The sequence below is a fragment of the Rattus norvegicus genome, chromosome 13 (genome assembly GCF_021556685.1).
Source record: "Rattus norvegicus strain SHRSP/BbbUtx chromosome 13, alternate assembly SHRSP_T2T, whole genome shotgun sequence".
Taxonomy (NCBI): Eukaryota; Metazoa; Chordata; class Mammalia; order Rodentia; family Muridae; genus Rattus; species Rattus norvegicus.
Window position 1 is genome coordinate 78548925 of NC_141546.1, and position 26445 is coordinate 78575369.

Sequence of the window (26445 nt, forward strand, 5' to 3'; positions counted from 1 at the left end):
CTTAGTTCTTTCTGATGGATTCCTTAGGACTATGTGCATATAAAATTATGTCATTTGCATAGAGAGCTATTTGTATGTCTTTCTTTTCCATCTGTTTCTGTTTTGTTTTTCTTGTCTAATTGCTTTGGCTAGGATTTCAAATACAACGATTAAATAGAAATGTTAAAGACAGACATTCTTTACTTATTCTCTTCCTAAACAGGGGACATTCAGTTTTTCACCATTAAAAACGAGAGGGAGATCATATAATAAAATAATAAAGTTAAAAAGAGAATACTAGTCATGTTTTTTTGTTCTGTTGTATAAGTCAGTTATCGTGTTGAAGAAGTGCCCTCAATTGCTAGTTTGTGTGTGTTTATTCTTCTGTCACATTAAGGCGCCCTCCAGGAGCGAGCCACTAGAAATGAATTAAGAGTGTTGGTGGCTTTTGTGTAAGGCTTAAATGCTCTAATATTTTCACTAAAAATTGTCGTTATGTAATATGAAGATAAATAAAAAAAGACCATGGCAATAGTTAAATTTTTTAGTTTATTTGTAATGACATCAATCCGAAAAAAACCTACTTTAACAAACTGAGAGTCATCTTATACTTTCAGCCAGTAGCACATCTATTCTGACCTATGTAGGTGCACTGATTTTTGTTTTAAAAATTATACAAGACATTTCTAACAAAAGAACATTACATTCTGTACATTGCTCTGAACAGACGCACAGCACATTTTGATTACTACTCTTCTCTGTGTGTCCCACCCAATACTATGAAGACCATAAGCACAAGGTGCCTACATTGATCATATGGGAAGGTTTTTGTTTTTGTTGTTGTTGTTTGTTTGTTTGTTTGTTTGTTTTTACAAAAACACCAACAATCAAAAGAGTAAATTTCACTTATGCTGCTGCTGTTTAGACATTGTATTGTTAGGTTTTGCATGTCTGCTCTTTCAGTGAATCAGAATTCAGTTTTCCATCACCTACGCTGGTGGTTTCACACGCTTCTGGAACTCTAGGAGATCTGATGCCCTCTTTGGGCTCCTGGAGGCCTAGTTACACAAATACTCGATAAAATAAATCTTGGTTTTTAATAAAAGAAATGAAAAAATCAAAGTAAATAAATAAACAAGACCTTCTTAGGCTTAGTATTTTCCCTCTCTGTTAGACATTGGATTAACGAATTGATCCTGAAATAGAGGTGAGTGCTTGAAAAACTGATTTAAGTGCCTTCCTTATTCTCATTCTTGTTCTTGTTCTTGTGGGTTAGTTTTGTATCTTTCTTTCATTTTCTTAATTTGTCTGTCCTTTAAATATACATCTGGCATTCATAAATTTCATATGTAAATATTTTGTCAGGATAACAGTTAATAGCTCTGCTTCCTGACACCCAGCTTTTGCTTCCTTTAGGGCACATGGATGACTGAATATCCTGGTCTCTTGCAGTTAGGGGAAGCTTTCATTCTAGTTCAGTCCCTGATCTGTGAGTCGCAGTGATGTCAACTGCTTCTACAATAAAATTCCTAGCAGTCTGAATGAATGTTCCCTTCTAAGACATGGCTCATAGTGAGGACAGACAAGCAGGGGTCCCATTATCCTGTGCCTTTGAACTCACATGAGTCACATTGCCTAATGAATCATTACAGACATACAGCATGACAAAGATATAAACTTTTATTGTTTTAAGACACTAAAATTTTGATGTCTTTATGTAATAACCAGATGTAGACTGGCCCCGTGTGTCCTTCTTTAGTATATTTCTTAAATTTTTAATTATATTTAATGTGTATAAGCATTTGTTTCCATGTACGTTTATACACCTGCCTGCATTCGTGCCTCTACAATCCAAAACAAGGCATTAGATGCCCTGAGACAGGTGTTATAGATTGTTGTGAGCTGTGATGTGGGTTCTGGGAATTGATTTGGGGTCATCCGGAAGAGAGACCTGCTGAGCCATATTTTCAACCACTGTACTTTACTTTTTTTAATATTTGTTTTACTTGTTTATGACATGCTGAGAATTGAACTCTAGGCCTCAAGCACGTGAGACAAATACACCATCACTGAGATTTTTAAAACCTCAGCCAGCATTATCCAACCACGCAGAAAACCTCTTTGCTAACCCTGCCTTTTAATTGATAATTTGTAATTGACACAAAATATAATAGGGCTCTATACTTTTTTTTTCATATATCCGTCATAATGGTTAACTCTCACTCTGACCACATATCTCCCCAGTCTCCCTCTTCCACTCCTTCTTGGACTTTCCTTCCCAAGATTCCTCTTCAACACTTTTATATCACCCGTATTCTAATGCTGAGGGTTGGCCTGGTGCTGCAGTCCTGAGGAGCGCATTCTTGGGCACAGGAAATGATGTCATGTAAACCTTGCTTGCTGGTCTTCTCTGACTGGTTAACAAAAAGTGGTTACAACCAATTACTGGGGAGAACAGAGGTAGGCAGCATTTTAGTTACAGGGCAGCAGTTTGCAAGTAGGGACTAGGAGGAGAGAGAGAAGGAGAAAAAAGATGGAGAGAGTAGGAGGTCTCTACTAGACGGGATGGACCAAGAGTACATGGCCAAGAGAAGTGCACACTGAGGACTGATGGGGCAGAAATAACCCGGGTAAGTCTCAAACAGCAAATAACTTGGGAAATGCAGGTGGCAAATAGCCAATCTAGCATAGAAAAAGTAATGTAAGGAAAATCACTTAGTAACCGTGCTAAAGCTGGCTAAATAAATTGATAAGACTCTGTCGACATTATTGGTAAGAGGGAGTTAGAGAGGGATTGTTGGCCAAATCATAGTAAGAACTAACAGTTATTAAAACCCATACAGCAAAACTCTACTAACCCCCTCTTATGGCATTCCATGATTAATGTCCTCTAGTTTCCTGGATTCTGCTGGTTCTCCAAATTCAATACACGTATTTAAAGATTAGAAGCTAGGATCCACATTTGAGAGAAAATACACAGCATTTGTCTTTCTGGGACTTGGTTACTTTATTCAGTATAATTCTTTTCAGTTTCACCCGTTTACCTGAAAATTTCAATTTTTTAGCATTCTTTAAAAGGAATAAAATCATATGCGTGTGTGTGTGTGTGTGTGTGTGTGTGTGTATACACAATTCAGCATTAATATATATGACATTTTCATTATCTATTCATCAGTTTATGGACATCTGGGCTGATTCTATGTCTTAGCTATTATGACTAGATCTACAATTAGCTCACTGGATATGCAAGTGTCTATATACTAGGATAGAGGCCTCTGGGTGTATACCCAGGAGTTATTGGCTGAGTCATATGGTATATATACTGCTAGCATCTTGAGGGGTCTCCACACTGATTTTCATAGTGACTGTACCAGTTTGCACTCTCGCCAACTGTAAATAAGAATTTGTCTTCTCAGACATAAGGCTGGTGAGGATGTGATGGGTGAGATTCTTTTCACTGTCTTCTCAAAACCCATAATGGCACATAAGCTTTATTGCTGTGTCTTACATATTGGGGATTTAATTTTCCTCTTTTCTACCTTTTAATTTAAGATGGCATCCTCTAAGGTGTTTGATATCTATGTCTTTGTGTTAACTCCCTCTTCTCTGGCCCAAAGTCATCATCATTTGTTTGCTCAAAGCCAAGGGAAAGTTTATTTTTATTTTAATGAAAGACACAGTCTATTTGCACATAGCCACCATTTTATTATCATCTCTCTTTTCATTCTGGAACCTGAGGATCACTTTCTCACTGCTGTAACATTAAATGAAAACTTTCTGTATTTTTTACAGGATTTTTATAGGGGGTGTCTCCACAAAATATGCAGTATACCAAGTTAATAAGCCTGATAGGGTTTTTTAATTCAATATTTTAAAATACTTTACATTGAGAAAAGGAGAAAAGTATGCATGAATTCTATTTCATATTTATTCTGAAAACAAAGGGAAAGTGTGAACATACCTGGCTGAGTGTGTTTCTATTCATAAGAGTCAAGCTTCTTCATTTCCTACTGGAATGGGCTGGATTTCTATGCCTTTCAGTTTACAGGATAAAGTCAGTTTCTAGACCATCGAGTAGTTACTGAATCTGAGTGCACCTCTTACCCCTACACATACACAAAGGGAGGCACAGCCTAAAAGCTGCTAGCTACATATGGCAAACTGTTGAACAAGAAGTGCAATTTAGGAACAAAAGTGATGTGTGCCCCACAAGGCATTCTTGAAAGTGATGAAAGAAAGTTCCTCAGATTAGTGGCTGGCCAAAGTTAGTGCCATGCTAAATTATGTTATAAATAAGCAAAGCTACTAACAAAATTCAAGTTCTATTTGGTCCCTAATTATAGGACACTCAAGAAGCAACCACATTTGACTTGAAGTAGAACTTCTTGGCATCATGTTACATATTTTATAAAAAGTCTGGCTGCTATTGTGAAGAATTAGATCAAGGCTAGGTAAATATCTTATTATATCCTTATATATGTGACCCTGGAGTTTCTTTTAGTAATTGCATTAATTATGAAGCACAAACACAGGATAGCACATTATGTTTTGTGACTTTACTTTAGCTTTCTTTCTCTTTTTTAGTTTTTTGTTTCTTACCATAAATCTAGAGAAAGAGACAAGAAAAAGTATTGGCTTCTATGCCGGGAGGTTTCTGGAATGATATTTCTTCTCACAGATTTCTTGGGAAGCTTCCTTGGACGCTCCTGCTTTTCCCTTTTTTCCTTTCAAGTTGCTCAAGTCTAATCACGAGTTATCTGACCATAAAGAAGGCCTTTGCATGGAGAAATCCTGCTGATCCTTCAGAAAGTGGTCACCACATTCTCTTGGCCATGCTGTATACAGCACGCTTGGGGATGGTTCACACGAAAGTCTTGGTTAGGAGCTTTGTCAAGTGGTCTGGGACTGATTCTGACACCAGAAGGAATATAAGCTAGGATTACACATCCCGACCTACTCAACACAATTACACAATGCCTCTTTTCCAGAAGGCAAAATTCTATCTTCATTTTCACATGTAAACTCATGGGTGGTACTGGTTTCAGTTGACTTCATCTCAAATTATTTTGTTAATATTTCTATTTTTTAAAAAATATATTTCTTTTACTATTTGAGATTATAACATAATTATATCATTCTCCCTTCCATTTTCTCCCTCCAAACCCTCCAATATATACCTCCTTGTTCTCTTTCAAATACATGGCCTCTTTTATGTTAATTGTTATTATATACTTATATTTATATATACATACATATTCCTTAATATGTAAATTCAACCTGCTCAGTCCATATGATGATACTTAAGATGTGTTTTCAGGGCCGAGCATTTAGTATTGGGTAACTAATTGCTGTGCTTTTCCCTGGGAAAGACTATTTCTCCTGCTCTCAGAATTCCTTAGCTGCCTGTAGTTTTCTGTGCAAGATTAAGGTTTCTTTGGACTCTCCTTTGTCCACTTTAGTGTATCTGATGCTGTGGTTCTTGTTTTTAGCTCATGTTTATGCAGTCATGTTGGGGAGACTCTAATGGGTCTAGTTTCTGACATTCTTAGGGGATATATAATCTCAAAGAAAACTTCCTGATCTTGTGGCTGTTATAAAATTCCTTTAGAAATGATCACTGACATTTAGGTGAAGATATTGTTTTATAAATATATCCATTAGGATTGGGTTGTACAACTGCATTTTAATTGTTTTTGGTTTAGTGATCTACAGATATTGCAAAGAGAAGTTTCATTGGTGAAGAAAAGCTATCCGTGGGGATTGGTGAAGTTGTGGATCTTGAAGGAGAACCTACAAACCCAAATTTGACTGAACCAGTGTAATGTTAATGTTTCCGTTTTTAATTTACATAATCTAATATAATGATAATATAATCAAACTATTTCTGATTTTCTTAGACTTTTAAAATATCAATTTAGGGGTTGGGGATTTAGCTCAGTGGTAGAGCACTTGCCTAGCAAGCACAAGACCCTGGGTTCAGTCCCCAGCTCCGAAAAAAAAATGTTTCTCTTGAATATAAAATATCAATTTCTAGAAATTTTGTGAAGAAAATGAAGAATTGAATGTATATACAAACTTCAAAATAAAATCTTACTTTTGGGGGAAAAAGTATACAAGAATTCTGACTCACAGAGAGCTTAAACCAAGCCCCAAGGAGCGACTTCAGGCCTGAGATCAGAGGTAAGACCAACTTTTCTGCTCCAAGTGACCTGCCTGGTTGACTCAGGACACACAAAGGCAAAATTCCTCTGGGACCAGACACTTCTGGTTTCTAGCTGGCACCCGAACCTCGCTGATCCTGGCCCACAGCTCCCTGCTGCCAAACCCCGTGGGAGAGAGAGCTCATTGCCCAGACATTTGGGCAATCCTGAGACTACAGGGCAGGAGAGACTGCCACTTCTGCCCACCCCTGCCCACATCCCTGGACCAAGAGGAAACTGTATAGGGCCTCTGGGAACAGGAAGATAGGGGCAGTCAAGCTACAGGAGCCCTGCAGTCCAGACTGAGCCTAGATCCTAAGGGACCCAGTCAAACAGCTCCCTGCAGCCAAATTCCATAGGAGGGAGAGCTAGACCTTCAGAGGGACAGACACACCGGGGAAACCAGAGGAGACTACTCTCTGCCCACATTTCTGACTCTAGAGGAAAACACCTAGCACCATCAGGGTCCCCTGTGCACAGGGACCCAGAAGTAGAGGCAGGCCCTTCTGTTTGCTGCCCTCACAGAGAGCTGAAACCCAGTCCCAAGGAGTGACTTCATGCCCAAGACCAGAGGTAAGACCAACTTTTCTGCTTCAAGTGACCTGCCTGGTGGACTCAGGACACATGCCCACAGGAAGAGCTGAAAGCCAGTGGACAAGAATGACTACATGCCTGAAAGCAGAACACTCTATTCCAATAACTGGCTAAAGAAAACAGGAAAACAGGTCTACAGCACTCCTGACACATGGGCCTATAGGACGGTCAAGCCATTGTCAGAAATAGCAGAACAAGGTAACACCAGAGACACCCTGATGGCAAGAGGCAAGCACAGAAACTCGAGCAACAGAAACCAAGACTACATGGCATCATCAGAGCCCAATTCTTCCACCAAAGCAAACACTGAATATGCAAACACACCAGAAAAGCAAGATCTAGATGTAAAATCACATTTGATCATGATGATGGAGGACTTTAAGAAAGACATAAAGAACTCCCTTAGAGAAATGCAGGAAAACATAAGTAAACAAGTAGAAGCCCTTAGAGAGGAAAAGCAAAAATCCTTGTAAGAATAACAGGAAAACACAATCAAACAGGTGAAGGAATTGAAAATGGAAATGGAAACAAAAAAGAAAGCACAAAGGGAGACAACCCTGGATATAGAAAACCAAAGGAAGAGACAAGGAGCCATAGAAACAAGCATCATCAACAGAGTACAAGAGATAGAAGAGAGAATCTCAGGAGCAGAAGATTCCATAGAAATCATCAACACAACTGTCAAAGATAATGGAAAATGGAAAAAGCTACTGGCCCAAAACATATAGGAAATCCAGGACACAATTAGAAAATCAAACCTAAGGATAATAAGTATAGAAGAGAGTGAAGACTCCCAACTAAAAGGACCAGTAAATATCTTCAACAAAATCATAGAAGAAAACTTCCCTAACCTAAAGAGATACCCATAAACATACAAGAAGCCTACAGAACTCCAAATAGATTGGACAAGAAAAGAAACTCCTCCTGTCACATAATAGTCAAAACACCAAATGCGCAAAACAAAGAAAGAATATTAAAAGCAGTAAGAGAAAAATGTCAAGTAACATATTAAGGAAGATCTATCAGAATTACACCGGACTTCTCACAAGAGACTAGGAAAGCCAGAAGATCCTGGACAGATGTCATACAGACCTTAAGAGAACACAAATGCCAGTCCAGGTTACTGTATCCAGCAAAACTCTCAAGTAACATAGATGGAGAAACCAAGATATTCCATGACAAAACCAAATTTACACATTATCTTTCTACAAATCCAGCCCTACAAAGGATAATAAATGGTAAAGCCCAACACTAGGAGGCAAGCTACACCCTAGAAAAAGCAAGAAAGTAATTGTTTTGCAACAAAACAAAGAGAAGACAAGCACAAAAACATAATCTCACCTCCAAATATGAAGATAACAGGAAGCAGCAATCATTATTCCTTAATATCTCTCAACATCAATGGACTCAATTCCCCCCAAAAAAGACACAGATTAGCAAACTGGATACATAATGAGGACACAGCATTTTGCTGTCTATAGGAAACACACCTCAAAGACAAAGACAGACACTACCTCAGAGTAAAAGACTGGAAAACAACTTTCCAAGCAAATGATCTGAAGAAGCAAGTTGCACTAGCCATTCTAATATCAAATAAAATCGATTTTCAACCAAAAGTCATCAAAAAAGATAAGGAAGTACACTTCATATTCGTCAAAGGAAAAATCGTATGTCCCCGCGTGTTTTCTTGCAGCTTATATACACCCTAATGCGGCGCATCCACACCTGATTGGTCGCTTACCCATGATCTCATTAGGCACGCCCCGGAGTGAGCAAAGACCTGGCACGAAGGCACTCTTGCACATGCACACACAGTTAACTTCCTGAAAGGAAGGCGGCTGGCGTGGCGGAGGCCAGCGCCATCTTGTAATGGCGAAAGCTATCCTGGCCTTCCACGTGGAGCGCAGTGGAAGCCAGCGCCATTTTGTGGTGGCGAATGTTATAGCGGCCCTCTACAAAAGCCTATATTCAACAAAACTTGAAAAATCCGGAGGAAATGAACAATTTCCTAGACAGATACCAGGTACCAAAGTTAAATCAGGAACAGATAAACCATTTGGACAACCCCATAACTCCTAAGGAAATAGAAGCAGTCATTAAAAGTCTCCCAACCAAAAAGAGCCCAGGTCCAGATGGGTTCAGTGCAGAATTCTATCAGACCTTCATAGAAAACCTCATACCAACACTATCCAAACTATTCCACAAAATTGAAACAGATAGAGCACTACCGAATTCCTTCTATGAAGCCACAATTACTCTTATACCTAAACTACACAAAGACCCAACAAAGAAAGAGTACTTCAGACCAATTTCCCTTATGAATATCAACGCAAAAATACTCAATAAAATTCTTGCAAACCGAATCCAAGAACACATCAAAACAATCATCCACCATGATCAAATAGGCTTCATCCCAGGTATGCAGAGATGGTTTAATATACAGAAAACCATCAATGTAATCCACTATATAAATAAACTGAGAGATCGAAACCACATGATCATTTCATTAGACGCTGAGAAATCATTTGACAAAATTCAATACCCCTTCATGATAAAAGTCCTGGAAAGAACAAGAATTCAAGGCCTGAACCTAAACATAGTAAAAGCCATATACAGCAAACAAGTAGCGAACATTAAACTAAATGGAGAGAAAATTGAAGCAATCCCACTAAAATCAGGGACTAGACAAGGCTGCCCACTCTCTCCCTACTTATGCAATATAGCTCTTGAAGTCCTAGCCAGAGCTATCAAACAACAAAAGGAGATCAAAGGGATACAGATTGGAAAGGAAGAAGTTAAAATATCACTATTTGCAGATGGTATGATAGTATACTTAAGTAATCCCAAAAGTTCCACCAGAGAACTACTAAACCTGATAAACACCTTCAGCAAAGTGGCTGGGTATAAAATTAACTCAAACAAATCAGTAGCCTTCCTCTACACAAAAAAGAAACAAGCCGAGAAAGAAATCAGGGAAGCAACACCCTTCAAAATACTCCCAAATAATATAAACTACCTCAATGTGATCTTTAAGTGAAAGATCTGTATGATAAGGACTTCAAGCCTCTGAAGAAAGAAAGTGAAGAAGATCTCAGAAGATGGGAAGATCTCTCATGCTCATGGATTGGCAGGATTAATACAGTAAAAATGGCCATTTTGCCAAAAGCGATCTACAGATTCAATGCAATTCCAATCAAAATTCCAACCCAATTCTTCATAGAGTTAGACAGAACAATTTGCAAATTCATCTGGAATAACAAAAAACCCAGGATAGCTTAAAACTATCCTCAACAATAAAAGGGCTTCTGAGGGAATCACTATCCCTGAACTCAAGCAGTATTAAAGAGCAATAGTGATAAAAACTGTATGGTATTGGTACAGAGATAGGCAGATAGACCAGTGGAATAGAATTGAAGACCCAGAAATGAACCCACACACCTATGGGCACTTGATTTTTGACAAAGGAGACAAAACCATCCAATGGAAAAAAGATAGCATTTTCAGCAAATGGTGCTGATTCAACTGGAGGTCAGCATGTAGAAGAATGCAGATAGATCCATTCTTATCATCCTGTACAAAGCTTAAGTCCAAGTGGATCAAGGACCTCCACATCAAACCAGTTACATTCAAACTAATAGAAGAAAAATTAGGGAAGAATCTTGGACACATGAGCACTGGAGAAAATTTCCTGAACAAAACACCAATGGCTTATGCTCTAAGATCAACAATTGGGAAATGGGATCTCATAAAACTAGAAAGCTTCTGTAAGGCAAAGGACACTGTTGTTAGGACAAAATGGCAACCAACAGATTGGGAAAAAATCTTTCGTTTGATAGAGGACTTATATCCAAAATATACAAAGAACTCACAAAGTTAGACTGCAGGGAGACAAATAACCCTATTAAAAATGGGGTTCAGAGCTAAACAAAGAATTCACAGCTGTGGAATGCCGAATGGCTGAGAAGCAGCTAAAACAATGTTCAACATCTTTAGTCACAAGGAAAGTGCAAATCAAAACAACCCTGAGATTTCACCTCACACCAGTGAGAATGGCTAAGATCAAAAACTCAGGTGACAGCAAATGCTGGCGAAGATGCAGAGAAAGAGGAACACTCCTCCATTGTTGGTGGGATTGCAGACTGGTACAACCATTCTGGAAATCAGTCTGGAGGTTCCTCAGAAAATTGGACATTGAACTGCCTGAGGATCCAGCTATACCTCTCTTGGGCATATACCCAAAAGATGCCCCAACATATAAAAAAGACACGTGCTCCACTATGTTCATCACAGCCTTATTTATAATAGCCAGAAGCTAGAAAGAACCCAGATGCCCTTCAACAGAGGAATGGATACAGAAAATGTGGTACATCTACACAATGGAATATTACTCAGCTATCAAAAACAATGACTTTATGAAATTCATAGGCAAATGGATGGAACTGGAAAATATCATCCTGAGTGAGGTAACCCAATCACAGAAAAACACACATGGTATGCACTCATTGATAAGTGGATATTAGCCCAAATGCTCGAAATACCCTAGATGCACAGAAAACATGAAACTCAAGAATGCGAATGCTTCACTCCTTCTTTAAAAGGGGAACAAGAATACCCTTGGCAGGGAATAGAGAGGCAAAGATTAAAACAGAGACTGAAGGAACACCTTCAGAGCCTGCCCCACATGTGTCCCACACGGGGTCCCGTTCTCAGTTCAGTGGTTTGCTGCTGGCATTTGCCTATGTATTTGCTGTATTCTGGCTGTGTCTCTCAGGAGAGATCTACATCCAGCTCCTGTCGGCCTGCACTTCTTTGCTTCATCCATCTTGTCTAATTGGATGGCTGTATATGTATGGGCCACATGTGGGGCAGGCTCTGAATGGGTGTTCCTTCTGTGTCTGTTTTAATCTTTGCCTCTCTATTCCCTGCCAAGGGTATTCTTGTTCCCCTTTTATCTAGAAGTCCAATGCGCTATCCATTGCGCAACAGAGCCAGGTCTTGTTCCCCTTTTAAAGAAGGAGTGAAGGATTCACATTTTGATCATCTGTCTTGAGTTTCATGTGTTCTAGGCATCGAGGGTAATTCAAGCATTTGGGCTAATAGCCACTTATCAATGAGTGCATACCATGTGTGTTTTTCTGTGATTGGGTTACCTCACTCAGGATGATATTTTCCAGTTCCAACCATTTGCCTATGAATTTCATAAAGTCATTGTTTTTGATAGCTGAGTAATATTCCATTGTGTAGATGTACCACATTTTCTGTATCCATTCCTCTGTTGAAGGGCATCTGGGTTCTTTCCAGCTTCTGGCTATTATAAATAAGGCTGCGATGAACATAGTGGAGCACGTGACTTTTTTATATGTTGGGGCATCTTTTGGGTATATGCCCAAGAGAGGTATAGCTGGATCCTCAGGCAGTTCAATGTCCAATTTTCTGAGGAACCTCCAGACTGATTTCCAGAATGGTTGTACCAGTCTGCAATCCCACCAACAATGGAGGAGTGTTCCTCTTTCTCCACATCCTCGCCAGCATCTGCTGTCACCTGAGTTTTTGATCTTAGCCATTCTCACTGGTGTGAGGTGAAATCTCAGGGTTGTTTTGTGAATCTCCCTTTCTATACCACAGCCTGTGACTGACAATGTCTAGAGAAAACCAATGAGCCCATAAGTTGTCACAGCATCCAAAGCAGTAGAAATCTGTGACTTTGGGTTACCATGTTTGACTTGGGTTTCTATTGCTCTGAAGATACACCATGACCAGAACTACTCTTATCAAGAAAAATATTTAATTCGGACTGACTTACAGTTCAGAGGTTTAGCCCACTGTCATCATGGTGGGAAGCATGGTGGATCACAGGCAGAAATGATGAGAGGTAACTGAGAGTTTTACATTCGGATCCATAAGCAGAAGAAGGAAGAGACAGTTAGCCTCTAGGTCTGGCTTCAGCTTCTAACAAAGTACATCCAACCCCCAGTGTCACACTTCCTCCCACAAGGCTGTACTTCCTAAAAGTGCCACCCCCTATGCACCTGTGGGGGCCATTTTTACTCAAACCACCACAGTGTTCATCTGCACTAATCTGTGCTAGGGAAAAATTACAGATCTTGAAGGGATTTTAATGTTGCTTAGGATCCTCTGGCCAAAGCCAGTCATGTGGCATGGATTTAACAGAGGCTGGAGAACATACTAACTGCATATTAAGAGGAAAAAAATCAGCTGGTTTTGTCACACAGCTGGCCACTCTTAGACCCCAGTATCTTTATGAATCTAGTTTGCCTAATTGTGAATTGATAGTTGTCCTGGGGATGCTGCAAGCTGAACGAAGGGAGATACTGTAGTATTCTAGAAGTCAGAGGAATTGGTGTGCATAGGGAGGTTCCATGAGCTGCATGTGTGTTCTAGCCTTTACAGAAGCCAAGAGCCGAGCATAAGAGAGATGCGGAAGCATGATCCTCACCATATGTCAGGGAGGGAGGAAGGAGGCAGCCAGACCAGCACTGCTGAAGCCAACCTGGATGTGGCTGTTGATACTTAACACATGGGGAACAGCATATAATTCAAAAACAGGTCCAGCTGAACGGTTACAAATAAATCCCAATCATCTCCATGAAGATCTCTAATACTCATAAATTAGCTAGAATTTTATTTTAAACCTCTGTACTTATTTTTGATATTTTTTGGTCTTAAAAAAACAGTTTCCACAAAAATGTGGAGGTAGATTAATGTGACTTCAGCTCTTTGCCATTTGTAACTAGTGTCTCCAGTTGATTGACATGACCCTAAAACAAAAGGAATTGGAACCCAAAAGTTTTAGCTTATTGAATTCCATCTTTATGCAGGCATAAAACAAGGCAGAGGGTAGGAAAAAGGATCCACTAAGAGGCTACGAAGAGGTCAGCTGACAAAGAGGGACGCTCTCATTTGGGCATAACAGATACCATGCTCAGAGTAACCGTGACCACTTGCAAGGGACAGTCAAGAACAGATTTCAGAATTCAGGTAGGTTTGTGTGACACTTTGGTGTCAAACATCCAGAAGGCTGAGCCCTCTGTGAGAATTCATCCAACTGCATAGCCTAGAGGGATGTTCCACCGAGGCCGTGTGATGCTGATGCAGGTCACTCAGTGACACTGAGTGACAGTACTCCAGAGCTACAGTGCTGAGGATTCGACACGCCCTTTCTTGAGAAGAGAACGTCAGGATGCATTGGCTATGTACAGTTCTAAACCCTGAGAGGAACTAATGCATATGTCCAGGGTACAACTCTATACTCATCTGCTTGTATCCAACTTTTTCAGCTCTGTAGAGATGTGGATGGGGACCAGAAAGGAAAGAGTCAGCCTAGGACACTTGGGTGATATCATTGGAGAAGAAATCATATCCACACAATTCCAACAAGTGGCATAGCAGAAGCACAGAAGCAGAAACACAAAGAAGATCTACAACTATGTAGATAAGAAATAGATTATGTCTGTGGGAGAGTAGCTGAGGGAGCTCGAAAGAGATGGCATGAGACGGTTCTCAAAAGAACATTGAAATTCAGACAGGGGAGATAATGCAAGAGATGCAGAAATAAGGAAGGTCATGCATTTGGAGAGCAGAGTCATCTGACTTTACTGGCAGTGATTCGGTCATTTCTCAATAAATATTTATTGACTGTCTCTTCCGTGCCAGATATTGGTACTCGTGATACATCAGTGAGCAGAACAGATTATACATCACAGAACAGAAAAAGAAAAAATCCTGAGCTGGTTCCCATCCTGGGTGAGTGGAGGCAAGGAACTGTAAAGGAAATAAGAAGATAAGTGTGAAAGTGTTGAGGGCTGTCTGGGGGGCCTTGAACCCTTCGCCAATGATCTGGATCTGGAATGATGGCTTGGAATTTTGTATTGTGTGAGAACAAAGTCTCTAAGGACAAATACTGCTCCCCAGAGAGACAATAAATCTAAAAAGAAGATTGCAAGGATGACAAGAGCAAATGGGGGACATGGCAAAAACAAAAAGGGATGGCAGATGCTGAGCCCTTGGGGGCAGGAGGATCACTTGTCTCTGTCCTGCTGGCTTCTTTGCACAGCTTCCCATCCCTGGCAGGATTTGCTTCCTTTTAAGTGAACTGGTGAAAGAAGGGCAGAAATGGTATTGTGGATCTATGCATTTCAAAAAAGGAGGTAATCTTTAGAAAAATAGCATAAAACGCTCCCCAAAAGATAGGTAAGCACAGTAACTCGTACATGAACTTTGTGTTCACCCCATACGGAGTATCAGGTAGCAACTAAAGTAAGGATTCACTCAGGCCTCGCTTGGGGAACCAACGAGTCCACGGGGCTTAGTGTGGGTGCAGGTTATTTATGGAAGTATGGGTGTCCCCCAAGCACCAGCATCCTTGACATCTCCGCACAGATGGGAGCCTTTCCCATAGCTACACAGATGGCTTCCTCTGTCATGTACACTTCCTTTCTTCTGCATTCTCCGGCTCTCCTCAAGGCCATGTACATTGGGGGCAGCACTAGCCACAGCTCTCGTTTACCTCTAGAATGGTCCTTTCCCCATCAGCCTTTCTACGTCAATCAGAGCCTACAGGCATTGTCAACAATGTTTATCCCCCATTAAGTTTCTCCACAGGGTTCCATGGCTTCACTCAGCCTCACTTTGTTAAATTAAAACTTTCAGTGTGATAATTTACTGCCAGGACCATGACAAGTTAGATGACTGAAGTCATTTAAGAGTTGAAAATCCAAATAGAATATGTCAGTGAGGTCACAGTTTTAGGAAAGTAAAAGCTACAGTAAAGTCTTTTTTTTTTCTTTTGAATTATAAGGGTAAATAGCAGGAAGAAGGCACAAGCAAAAAGTCTTCTGCAGATCGTATTGTTTGCCTATGTTTGTTTCCACAAAATTAGCCAGGAGAACAGAAGACAATAGAAAGGTAGATCCAAGGCATAGTAAGTAGTGGGTCACTGTCTCAGAGAAGTCAGATTAAACAGTACTGGCTAAGGAAACAAGGATGTGGTAGGAAACACAGATGCAAGGTGTGGTAGAAAATAAGACAGTGAGGGTGGGGACGAGCAGAAGACTTCTGTCTTCTAGGCACAAAACGTTTGCTAAGATAGTTATAGAAAACTGCTCCCAGTTTGAAGGAAAGAGGAAAAGAGAAAGGGCCTAACAGTTATGACTTAAACTTTGCTCTGAGGTGATACTCAGACATAATGAAATCAGTAAGCCCAAACTTTACCCCACTGCAGTGAACGGGAGAGTTAGAAGAAGCAAACCGAGCCGCCGATGCCTGCGCCACGATTCCAACCTGGGTAGAGAAGAATGGGGCTTAATAAAGAAGCTGTGCAGAGCTGATCCAAGGGCTAATCATCTGCTCACTGCCCAGCATCATAGACAGCACAACATAAAATAGAAAATATACTTTATATTTTCAAAAAATACACAAGCTAGCTGGTACAGTTCTGAAACATAATTTTAGTATATAGATCATATACTAAAATTTAAGAAAGACTTTTGGAAGCAAGTTCAAACCAGGTCCTAAGCCCTGTGGATATCAAATAATCTGCTTCGCACCTGCGCCTCAGCTTCCCAACCAATAAAGAAAATAAGAATTTATGACTTCTTCAATGTCATTCCGTTGTAAAGACAGTCACAGATGTCGGGAGACACACCTTGTGCCGGGACTGAGGCAGTATAGTGGGAGACAAACAGGTCATCCTGGGAAGCAAAAAAAGGACAAAGTGGTGAAGAAATGAATCCCAAAATGGGTGAAATTGGAACAATTTCACCAACATTATAAATCTTGACATTTGATTACAAACAAAGCTATAAAGTTTATAAGAACACATACCAACATAAATAAAAGAATAAAACTCACAGGGAAAGAAGAGTCCTGTCTTTTAAGAAATTCAAAAATTTTAGAAAACTTGATTCCTCTCTGTATTCACCCAGAAAATGGGTCACCCTTACTGACCCGTTTCCCAATTGATAGAGTAGAGAGAAAACAGCGGCTCTGTACCACAGACGGATAAAACACATACATGCTTGCTGGGAACCAAGCAAAGTTTATGTTCACTAACAATGGGCTGCAGGCACCAAGTAACAAGGACGGTTTTTCGTCTCTGTGGTCTTCTTCTACTAAGTCTCTAACCTCAGTAGAAGTATGGAAAGACTTCAGATGAACTCAGCCTAGAGGGCTTCCTTGACAACACCACCTCAGGCTGTTTATACCTTAGGAAAATGGAGATGAGCAGCAAATAAATTGCCACAGACTAGAAACAAAAACGAAAACTGGGAAAACATAACAGCCAAATGCAATGTGCTACTCTGGGTTGGTTTCTGGAACAGAATAAGGCTATTGAAATAATGAAAAAAATCAGTCTAGAGTTCAGTGAATTAAAAAAAAGAGAGAGAGATGGGGCTGGGGATTTAGCTCAGTGGTAGAGCGCTTACCTAGGAAGCGCAAGGCCCTGGGTTCAGTCCCCAGCTCCAAAAAAAAGAACCAAAAAAAAAAAAAAAAAAAAAGATGGTCCAGTTGGTAGCTACAAGAATATTACTTATTATCTAATTACTGCAACACTTTGCATATTACTCGCAAAGAGCAATGAACACACGCAGCAAGGGAATCATGACAGCCAGATGGAAGGCTTTAATAGACTTCTCTTCCCTTCCTCTTCTCTGGTTTTCATACTTGTCTACTTCGGGGTGTAATATGTGGCCAGCCAAAGAGATTTTTACAGCAACCCTGACCAGTGAAAGTCTGCTGTCTTCTGCCTGTTGCTTTCCCACATAGGCCCCCCTCCCCCCACAACTGGAAAGGACAACACTCTTGAACAGCAGGTTCCCTTCCAATGCAGCCTTCAGTGTCTGGGGCTCCCGTACAGCCATCAGAGGTAGCAAGCTGTGAAACTGTTGCTATAGGGATGGTCATGGTGACGAAGGCTACCTTTGGCTCCTTTGGTTTTCCTGGACAGTTTCTTTGCCTTAAAAAAAAAAAGATCAGCAGTTTATGGAGCCCCAATGTGAAATCATGCTGGTTCTGATTCATGACATTTTCCTGAGACTTTATAATGTTTCTTTTTTCTAAATAAGCAATTTCAGGTCAGGTAAAAATGTGAGTAAATCATGCCTGGCTCTTGTTCCAGATGTATCAATTTCTATTCTTTCCTTTCCCCTCCGTTTCATGGCTTTGGTACAACAAAAATAAGCAGAGCCTCCACTCTGGAGCCTTTCTGACTCTGTAATATATGCAGAGTATACTGTGCACGGAGCCATTTCCCTACCTTGGTCATTACCAACCTTAGCATTTTCTCTGGCAATTATCTGAAACAGAGTAATAATACGGAGTAATGATTTTGGCATGCGTGAGACCCTGGGGGGATCAAAGAGGCTGATGTGACAGTTCATGAAGCGGGGAGGAAGCAAACCGCCCCCACTGCCAACACTAACATAGCTGTGCACTTGAGAGTCTGGGAGAACCTAGTTGCCAAGTGTCTGCCTGCATTTTCTTTGAGGGAGCCAGCCCAGTGCAGGTCAGGAAAATTATGGCTTTTATCAAGCAGACACTGTGGCTCTCTTTGAGGATGGCCAAAGCCCCAATCACTGCTGGTAACTGCAACACATGTGGTCTTTTAAAGAGAGGGCATGAATATTTTCATTAACTGGCAAAGAGGTACCCACATGAGACTTCATTTATTTGGAATACATAGGGCAAGGCTAAAGCGGGGGAGATGTTTGTAAAGAAGTAGCAATGCATATCCTAGTAAGAGCACCAGTGGAAGGGGAAGCCCTGGGTCCTGCTAAGACTGAACCCCCAGTGAACTAGACTGGTGGGGGGAGGGCGGCAATGGGGGGAGGGTTGGGAGGGGAACACCCATAAGGAAGGGGAGGGGGGAGGGGGATGTTTGCCCGGATACCGGGAAAGGGAATAACACTTGAAATGTATATAAGAAATACTCAAGTTAATAAAAAAAAATATATATATATATAAAAAAAAAAGAAATGAAGAGTGAGGGCTCTGGAGACAGACTGCCTGAGTTTGAATCCCGGTTCTTTCAGTTACCATGTTGTACAGTGTAAGTAAATTATAACCACTCTGCCTAAAGTCCTGCATCGGGGAAATGAACATAGGCACACCCTAGTTGTATGTTGTCCTGGTGATTGACAGTATGTGATGTTACCACAACACTGACATACGTCAACCGCTACTATGGCTTTTGTTTTAGCTACATATGTTCAAGACAGAAAGCAGTCAGGTTTGCCTGTGGTTTTATGACCTGGTTTTTCAGACTGCTTATTCTGTAAACATTCACTGGGCATAAAATGTGCCAGACATTGTGCTAAGCACTAGGAGATATGATTTCATCACAAACAAACAAATCCAGGACACCACCACAAAGAATGTATATTATGCTGGGAGAGTAAATGCACACAAAAGTTTCTACCATGGTGCAGAATGTTTTCCCCTGAGTATAAACTGCTTTATAACTTTAGAGAAAGAATGGAACCATCTAGCGAGTAGATGGGACAGTACTTACGGGGGAGATAGTCTTTGGCTAGAATTTGAGAAACAAGTGGATCCTTACTGTAATAGCAGAGGATGGAGTGATATGGGTGTCATTCATGTGTGACAAAGGGCAGGACAGCATGCATATGGACTTGCATAGGGAGGATGGTGATGGAGGGCTTGAGAGAGGGGAGTGAGCGTCCACATCATAGTCTTAGTCTTGCTGAAGAGAGATGTACAAAGGAATCGGGAATAGTCAAAGGCTACCCTTGAATGGACATGGCCAGAGGACTTTCTATATTTCTTTAATTAAGTGATTTGTAGAGCTACAATTCTAGGATTAGAATCATGCTTTGGGAAAAGACTTGGAAAAAATATTCTGTCATAGCTACAGCCTTCCCCCATAGAGTACAGGTAAATATTCCCCTGCTTGTCACTGTGCATAGTTCACACTTAAAACAATCATAAAAGTTAACAATGTGTCATATCTAACAAAACAATTCTGCAAAGTCGGGGTGATCGCAATTGACCAATACTACTACGACAGGCTTTATAGTACATGTTATGATTAAGTTCAGTATTTTCATAACAAAATGGGATTTTCAGTCAATATTTCTCTTTTTAAAAGATTTACTCCACATGAAGAGAAATCAGACTACAGAGAGTTCTCTTTTTTAAAACCTATTTCTCTACCTCCATGCACTTTAATATAGATCTGGCACTTGGGCCTGTGACACTGCATATAAAATATTTCTAACACAATATTTTGGCTATAGGCTGTTATTTCAGTCATAAAAATGCACGAGAGAAAATCACAACAGAGAAAGTTTTCAAAATATTTTTGAAACCAAATTTAAAACTGTGCTCTCAATTTAAGTAACTAACTACAGGTAGAATAATTTTCCAAAGCCAAACTCTGTATCCATACTATACAGAGGGCACTAGGGAGCATGACCTGTGGCCCACTGGGTCCATATTATACAAAGGGCACTAGGGAACGTGCTTTCCATTTTTAAGGCGTCACAAGATTTTACAAGTCTTACTCCCCTGTCTCCTCTTATTCTGTTCTCTCCTCCTTCCTTCCATTATTAAGTGCTTGATCCATATTTCCCTTCTGCTACATATTAAAGCAGAGGTTTCTCCATGTTTACCAATCCAGGTGCCAGAGGTTCTTGGTCAGTGACAAAGGAAAGGGACCACAAAATAGAACTATGAAGCTCTCATGAAATTTGCCCTTTCAATAGAGCATTTTATTTTATTAGATGGGCTCACTAGAGCCTTACTATTTAGCCCAGGCTAGCCCTTGAACTCACAATATCCCCACCTCTCCCTCTCAAGTACAAGAATTATGGGTATGTGCTGCACATCTGACTAAAGCTTACTCTTTAATCAGAGAGATTTTATTCAGAAGCAAAGTGAAAGGACAGAGCCAAGTGACGCAGAAGTTCAGACTGCCTGAGCGAGCTTACTCAAGGGACCCTGGTTTCTCCCTAGGTTTCCTTTTGTGGGTTTAGGAAAAGACAGAGTCAGATGCTAGGTACAAAGTGAAGGTAGTCCTTTGTCCATGATTGATGAGTTTGCATTACATAATCCTTCATTCACTCATCATGTACTTTCCCAGGAGGCATTTGATTTTAATCAGTGTACACATCATTAGGCATAGGCATAAGATAGTAAGTAGAGTATCTTTCCTAAAAGTTCATTCAAAGGACAGTATGCCTTGCCGTACATGTGCCCAAAACTAGTTCCGGCTGGATTACTCTACTTCTCTTAGTTTCAAGGTATGTTTGGGGATGTGTTTGACCACAAGGGTAAGCTATCAAGGGGATTTTGAAAGGACGGTCCTATTGGATTGTTTGGATCAGGCTACATGTGAAACTCCATGCAGGAAAGAGGGGTAGGTTGCTAAGACCATGGTAAGCATAGATGTGTGTATAGCCCAATCCAAGTAGAGTCCCTGATTTCTAAGCTCTCCTAATGTTTGCCAACCCAATGTTGCCACATACTGCAGCATTTCTAAAGCATGTATATTGACAAAAAGTCTGGGCTCCCCAGATCAAAGGATTAACATAATGTTTAAACAGGAAGTAACAAAACCAAATGCAAGAGAATTGTGTCGATTGATTCCATTCCTTTCTTGATGGAGTTTTCCCACGCTCTTACAGAAGCAAGAGTAATCTTTTTGATAAAAATGTGATTGGTGAGGGACATGACTCTGTGTCCCCTATCCATAAATTAAATAGCAGAGAAGCAGTATTTCAAATTATTAGGAGCCAGCACACTTAGCAGAGAAAGCACTGACCTTCAGCTGTAAGATTTTGAACTTCATTGGCTTGTTGTCCCACTTGCCATTCAAAGAAGTTAGAATGCAGGATCCATATGACATTTCATAAGAGAAATGGTTTGCGACTCTTGAAACCTCTAGGGAATCATCTCTAGTGTAAATTTCCAACCATTAGCTGATATGTCTCTGTTTGCTTGTGTGTTTTCTTTATGTTTGTGTACATGTATCTGCATGTACACATATGTGTGCAGTTGCCCGTGGAGGCCAGAAGAGGCTATCCGATCCCCTAAGGGTGAAGTTACATGTAGCTGTTAACTACATACGTGGGTGTTGGAAACGACTTTGGGACCTCCGAAAAAGTAATATGTACTCTTAAGTGTTGAGTCATCTCTTCAGAATCTCCAACCACTAATTTAAAAGTACTTAGAATTTAAAGTAGTCATAATCTCTGAAATTATGCTCCAGGTCTTCCAAAACTACTCTTTTGATGGGCTAGCCAGAGAACACAGTGTTTTCCCAAGGGTCTTCGGTCTACTTCAGTTCCACCTCCTCTGTTTTACTTACTGAAAAGTTGTCTATTATTATTATTATTATTATTATTATTATTATTATATCACAGTTAAAGTCTCCAGACTATTTATTACCTGAAGCCTTCTCAAAGTTATTCTCAGAGAATGAGCTTGAGAGCATCTCAAAGAACATTCTGGAAACCCAGACTCTTCCTTCGGAGACAGCTGAATTCAGTTCCCAGAGTCTGGTGATTTGTCTATCATCAAAGCTGTGCAGGGCCAGGAACAGTTCCACTGCTGTTCTCAAGTAACAGTTCAGGTTAAATTAAGTTGAAATGAGAAACAGGAGCTAAACGATACTCTTTCATAACATTGTTGTAGGGCTTTGAGGGAAGCCTGTGAAGGTCCCGATGGGTGAAAGGGATCCAAGGGCTACTCGAACATACCAGGCTGCATTTCTGCTATACATCATCCCTACTGAAGATCAATGCATAGCTCTCCTGAATGGCCATGCTTTCTTTTGCCTCTGGGCCATGGCTCTGCTGTTCTGTCTACATCCATTCCTCACGCCATTCTCTGAAAATGCTTTCATAGATCCAACAAATATTTATTGATTCCTGTTCAAGGCACCTTTCCTGATACTATGAATACATTGAGAAATGAAGCGGATCAAAGCTTGGCTCTTCTAACATGTTCTGTGTTCAGTTCCACACAATCTGGAAGTAAAGAACATACCTTTCTAAACAAAACCACACTACAGCCCAGCATCAAGCCAAGTGTGGCATACACTGGGTGCTCGTGAGGAACTGAGAATGCAATCGAGAGCTGAGAGTGCGGTACATGGTGGGAAGCAGCACACTGCCTTGCTGGTATTTGTAAACTGCTAATTACAATGCAAAGAGGGGGGGAAAGCCTGAGGCAGGATGAAGTAAACTCTATTGGTATTTACTGAGCACCTTCTGCTCAAAAGTCACCAGGGAGACTGAAACAGCCACCTCCTGTAGCCAGGCAGGACTTCCAGTGGAGAGAGGGCAACAGCAGCCCACCCATAAACCCTTGTACCCAAAATTTGTCCTGCTTAAAAGATGTGCAGAGATAAAGACAGGGGAAATTGAAGGAACTGCCAGACAATGACTGACCCAATTTGAGACCCATCTCATGGGAAAGAACCAACCAAACACTATTAATGATACTCTGTTATGCTTGGAGACAGGAACCTACCATAACTGTCTCCAGAGAGGCTTCACCCAACAGCCAGTGGAAACAGATGCAGAGACCCACAGCCAAAAATTAGGCAGAACTTGGGGAGTATTGTGGGGACAAGGATTGAGAGAGTTGGAGGGGTCAAGAACACCACAAGAAGACCTACAAAGTCAACTAACCATGCCCTATGGGGCCTCAGAGACTGAACCAACAACCAAAGAGCATGCATGGGTTGGACCTATGGCCTCTACACATTTGTAGCCAATGTGCAGCTTGGTCTTAATGTGGGTACCCTAACAGCTGAATCAAGGACTGTCACTGATGTGGACTCTGTTACCTGACTTTAATTCCTTTTCCTCTAGCTGGACGCCTTGTCTAGCCTCTGTGGGAGAGGATACACTTAGTCCTTCTGTGACTTGATATGTCAAGGAAGGTACCCATGAGGGGCTTCCCCTTCTCTGAAGAGAAAGAAAAGAGGGAAATTGGAGGAGGAGGAGGAGGAGGAGGAGGAGGAGGAAGAGGAAGAGGAGGAGGAGGTTGTGAGGGTAGGACTGGGAGGAAAAGGAGAAGGGGCTGTGGTTGAGATGTAAAGTAAATAATTAATTAGGTAATTAATTAATGCAAAAAGGAATAATATAAAAATATCATGGGGTATTTAAGTTTAGATAAAAGTTTAGGTTTATTCTTAATCTTCACGTTTATGCAAAGGTTAAAATATCATCTTAGACAGCTGCAAGGAAGCTTAAAAGGGAGGGAAGAAAACAGTGTGGGGCTATCCCCCAATGATGCTGAAAAGATGTGTCTCTGTTATGTAGATTGTGCTTGTAGAAGAAGAGCAAATTATGGAAAGAGAAGGAAATCTAAAATAAAGTCAAGAAAATCACATTTCTTAACTTATTGGGTTATTATTAAATAGTAAATCAATAGTTATGTGCAGAGTTCAAAATCAGTCAGGGTATGGGCAGGAATCTAGCCTGGTTCCAAGGGCAAAGAGCTTTTAATGATAGATCTGTTTCTAGGGGTTGAGAGGGAAAGAAGTTAGGCACTGAGCAGAGGGGAAGAGGTCTCTACTCTTACGCTTCAACCAAGCAAGGAGGGTGTAGGCCTGACAACTCGGGTGCTTGAAGAGAAGGCTGCTGGGTATGAGTCCAGGTATTCTGGTCCCTGATGGAGAACTGTAGCCACAGTGAGAATAGGAGATGGGAGGGAAGGAGGGAGGGAGGCAGTGAGGGAGAGGCAGAGAGAAAGAGAGACTGAAAACCTTCTCTGCAGAAGGATGAAATCCAATCCTATAATATGAACAGGAATAATGGGAACGGAGAGAAACAGAACTAATTCTGGGAAATAGAAAACTGGACACCCATACCCTATGTATATTTTTCATTTACATCCATTTATTCCCCCAATACAGCTATGAGAAGGCACTCTGAGTCTTTCCATTTAATTTTTGAATAACACAAAACCCTTAGCCCCAAAGAATGTACTATGAGGGAAACATGCAAATAAACAACAGCCAAACATCCTAGTACATTATGAGCAAGGTACACAGGTGACGGAAAATGTCCCCCTTATGGCTGCAGAAGCCAACAAATGAGGGTGACTTCTAAGCTGCATTTTTAAGTAACAGGGTTCTAAGTACCTTGGGAAAGGCAGGAGTTTGGAGCACTAGCTTGTGCACAGGAATGAGAATGCTAAAAGAATACATACATACATACATACATACATACATACATACATACATACATACATACATGCCACAATAACTCAGCAAGATAGAGTTTGCAAAAATGACATGAAGCTAAAGAAATTTGAAAGGATGAGAATAATACATACAAATTAGGCGAGTGATTGTTTTTGTTTGAATGTGGAATTTCCTTCAAAAATTCCTGTGTCCAAACAGTGGTACCCAGCAAGTGTCACTGATAAGGTTATGGAACCCTACAACAGTTGTTCTCAACCCATGGGCCGTGACCCCTCTAGGGGTTTCATATCAGCTATTCTATATATCAGATATTTCCATTGCAATTCATAAGGTGGCAAATACACAGTTACAAAGTTGCGATGAAAATAATGTTTATAGTTGAGGGTCACCACAACATGAAGGCCTGTTACACAACATGAAGAACTGTCTTAAAGGGTCACAGCGTTAGGAAGGTTGAGAGCCACTGCCTTACAGAGAGGAACTTCCTAAAGCTAGTGGGTCACTGAGGTGGACCCTGAAGATTTGCAGTCTGGTCTCTCATTTCCTGTTCACAGGATGCTTACTGAGCCAGCCTCTGCTGCTGCCACCGTTCCTTCCCCATCTCCTGCCCTGTCTCCCCTACAACTGTCAACAAGAATAAAACCTCTCTCCTTTAAGAGGCTTTTGTTGTATTATTTTACCACCGCAACAGGAAGCCAACTAGGACAACCATTATAAAATTAGTATTCTGTTTTAGGGAATAGAAAGGAAGTAAAAGGAGAAAAAAACTCAATAAAGTATATAACCTTACTTCATCTAAATCTGTGTCTTCTGTTAGCCTTGGTTTTACATGTTTGCTGTATTTGGTTGACAATGGAGGTCCACTTCAGTCCACGGAAGGCAGAATAGGAAACGAACAAAAGACGGGATTTCAATCTTTAATGCCGGTGTCTTTGCCTCCTACGGTACAGCTTCACATGAAGGAGCTATCCGGCCCACACACAGGCTGGCTTCTGTTTTCTGCCTGGATGTGGCCAGCCCACCACCACACAACCAAAGGGAAAGTGGGAGAGAGGCTCCATTCCAAGCCAGTGCATCGCTGGAAATATTGGAAAATATAGCTGGGAATGTGAGAGGCAGACCTGAGCCTCCTGCCTCTGTCTGTTAACCTTGACAACGGATACAAAAGAGGCGAGCCCTTTTCTGCCGACGCCGCCGGTCCTCAGCTGGGAACACCATTTTCAGTTGTTACAGATTCTCCTGATCACTCATTTTAATTTAATTTGACACCGGGCTCCATTGCCTTTCACAGGAAAGGCCTTGGGAGGCTGCAAACCAGTATGGCTCAGAAGAGATCTGACTGCGCTCAGTGGGGAGGGAAAGGAATTACAGTTTCCAACTTTCACAGCTTGTCTGCCTACAGAGACTGTGCTGCAACGTGCTCTTGAAATCATTTGGGTGGGCCTTGTTTCTGAGGAAATAAAGAGGCCCCAAAAC

General features: G+C 40.9%; 1 long non-coding RNA gene across 1 annotated transcript; it reads right to left on the minus strand.

Annotated features, from left to right (window-relative positions):
* Positions 1-1246: 1246 nt before the first annotated feature.
* Positions 1247-25962, minus strand: LOC148001733 (uncharacterized). The gene is made up of 4 exons (XR_015635573.1): positions 25760-25962; positions 16438-16483; positions 16005-16073; positions 1247-2393 (listed from the first exon to the last, which is right to left on the minus strand). It is a non-coding gene; the product is annotated as an uncharacterized LOC148001733 (long non-coding RNA).
* Positions 25963-26445: the final 483 nt, after the last annotated feature.